Here is a 3052-nt window from a genome sequence, read left to right on the forward strand (position 1 = left end):
GCGGTCTGGGATACAAACTAACACAGCTACATTTCCCCACACGCTTTTTACACCTTCTCTGCAGTTTCTTGGATGGAAGGACCGGCACATTGCGCCTGGGATCTTACTTTGGCACCTCTATCCACCTCACAAGTGGAGTGCCACATGCAAGCGTTTTATTGCCTACCCTATATGACCTATACACTGCCAGCCGGCCAGAACCAACACCATACAGCAGGGTTTCGCAGTTGATAAAGTTGTTAAGAGAATTCAGACACTTCCAGAATTACTTTTCGTACCCCAGGGATCATCTTCGCTTGCCTAGAGTACATTTCCCCTTTATAATCCAATCTGTATTTACGGCTTGTCAATGTGTTTTTTTTTTCGTTTTGTCGTCCTGCCACTGGAACAATCCCGTCCTCGTATTTCTCTTTTCACAGAAAATCGAATAAAGGAAATTATAGTTTTGTTAATTTTTTGTAGGTTAATTGAACTCATTCAAAAAGAAAAAAATACTGTTATCCATACTCATTATTATTATTATTTAAAAATTTAGCTTGCTGAATTACTAACATTAAATTACTAACAAAGATAGAAAGAGGCATTCACTTCATTCCATAAATGTTTTTTTTTTCTTTTTCTTTTTCTTTTTTTACCATCCGCCTGTAATTTCATATGAACAAAATCTTCCGCAAGATCTGCCTACCCGTTTCCCTTCAGTGATTCAGACGTGGCCAAATGACGAAGAAATAAACTGCATGGAAAGAGTTTCGCCCCCTCCTTCCATCTCCCCATTTCATTAAGTCGCTTAATTTTGCTGTATCTTCCGCCCTTCTCTTCCATCACCTCATTATTTAAATTTATTATCATAGTTGTACTAGAAAGATGAACCGTATTCATGTTGACAAATGTATAAAAGGTATGAATGAGAATGAATATCTTCACGGTACAAGAGATGTATTGTGAAGATATTCATTCTTATTCATACCTTTTATATAATATACTTGAGAGTTGTTCCCGTTTCCTTAAGTTTCTAAACTTTGCCTTTTCTTTCCCGCTTAAAACCTTCTTTTCTTTATTCCATCTATTTATTATAAGTTATACCTTCCCCCAAGAGATCACCTGCTTTACTTTTACCTTCTTTACCTTCTTCCCCCTCTCTTTTCGCCTCTTTGTTCCATTTCCTTATCATCACAGTCATATTAGAAAATTGTCCCCCCCTTCCTTCAGTTTCTAAACTTTATTTTCTCTTCTAGCCTCTCTTTCTGCTTTCTTTCTCCTCTTTTCTTAAAATTGCCTTAAATGTCTATATATTTTCGTCTCTCTGTCTCTCTCTCTCCCTATGTCTGTAAATTTGTCTGTCTGTCTGTCTCCCTATCTCTCTCTCTCTCTCTCTCTCTCTCTCTCTCCATCTCTCTCTCTCTCTCACTCTCCATCTCTCTCTCTTTCTCTCTCTCTCTCTCTCTCTCTCCTTCTCTTTCTTCGATCTCCTGATTATCGTAGTTATACCAGACACATGCTCCTGCTTCAACTCACCGGAGGTCGTCTTGCAGGAAGAGGTCGTCACTGTCGCTGGGATGTCCACGTCGTATATCTTGCAGAGGCCGTCGACGAAGCAGTAGACGCTGTGCGATGGACTCTGGCTGACGTAGGAGACGCAGAAGAGCTCGTTGGGCATTTCGAGCTTCTCAGCGGGAGCGACGACAGCTGGAACCCGTTGGTGGACTGCCACATGACGCCTTCGCTGGTGACGGTGCCCGATTCGACCAGCGCAGCAGTGCTTGTTGACAGGATCATCAGCACGGTGGCCTGGTGGCGCATTCTGGGTGCGTGTGGTAATTTAGTCCTGCATTGGTTTGATTCACAACAGGCGAGGGGAAGAAAAGGAGGAAGAACAGATTTAGAGAGATGGATGGTGAATTTATATGGAAGATTGTTTATAGTAATGTTTTTTTTTCTCGAATTCCTATTATGTGTTTAACAGCTAGGCATTCCTCTGAAAGAACATCTCTGATCTTATACCACTTATTAAATTATTTGAGTGATTGATCAATGAAATATCACCTTATTTCAAACCTGATCCGCGAATGAGACCCTTCCTTTAGTATATGACTTCCAAAAACTCTAGTATGATTTTTTTTTTATTAATCTATTTATCTATTATAATTTTCTTGAGAGCCTTCGGGATGTAATTTCACCACCTGAGCTGTTGTTTTTCCATTTTATGGCGATGAAAAATGAAATGACGCACTCAACCTCTTTAAAGTGAAGAAGTGAAGTAAAGAAAGGTAAGAATCTTGATACGTATCTCTGCAATAGGGAGCCATTTCGTTGCACCGTAACTTCAACGTTAAGATCATTTACATTTCGATTTCAGAGGTTGTGATTCATGTACTTTTCGGTGGGCATTACAGTATTGCAATGATGGTATTATGCTTGGGTTCCTACACTTTTAAACCGACATTATTGGTTTTACGGTATCGGTATGAGGATTCGTGCATATCGACTTCCTGCATGATGGTTTTAACATTAGGTTTTCATATGGACTAATTTGGCCTTACCATTTCAGTATTTATAGGTTTTAGCATTAGGATGCTAACATTAGGCCTTCAGTTTATGATTTCAGCTTCAATCATTTTTTTCAGCATTACAATTTCGGTATTTTGATATCAGTTTTAACATGGTGATTTTTCATCTTTACGTTATAAGCTTTAGTTTTAGTAATAGTATTTCAGTATTATAGTACTAACATCACGAAATCAATATTACAATTTCAGTACTGAAATTTCAGCGCCACAATCATAACGTTATGCTAACACGATTCTAATAATAATAATAACGATAGTAATATTTAGCAGGATAAAAGTGGTAATAATTTCGAGAGTGATGTTAGCAGATATTACAGAAATAACACAATTCAAATACTAATAATAACGCAAATGCAATCATGCAAATGTAAGAGTATATAAAACAAACATTTGAAATTCTAAAACATTGTCCATCCCACACGAAAATACCCCAGATAAACAAACAAAAACAGATTTTGCCAAACCCCAAAATATATCTGCAATTT

The 3052-nt window shown here is 37.9% G+C and overlaps 1 protein-coding gene across 1 annotated transcript in view; it reads right to left on the bottom strand.

The window, feature by feature from the left end:
- The window catches only part of LOC119569764 (methyltransferase-like protein 7A), a 12539-nt gene extending 10880 nt beyond the window's left edge, over positions 1-1659 (bottom strand). Inside the window, exon 1 of the mRNA XM_037917800.1 lies at positions 1516-1659. The gene's annotated coding sequence lies outside the window, so the exon portion shown is untranslated. The remainder of the gene's footprint in view (positions 1-1515) is intronic.
- Positions 1660-3052: the final 1393 nt, after the last annotated feature.

This window comes from Penaeus monodon, chromosome 4 (assembly GCF_015228065.2).
Source record: "Penaeus monodon isolate SGIC_2016 chromosome 4, NSTDA_Pmon_1, whole genome shotgun sequence".
Taxonomy (NCBI): domain Eukaryota; kingdom Metazoa; phylum Arthropoda; class Malacostraca; order Decapoda; family Penaeidae; genus Penaeus; species Penaeus monodon.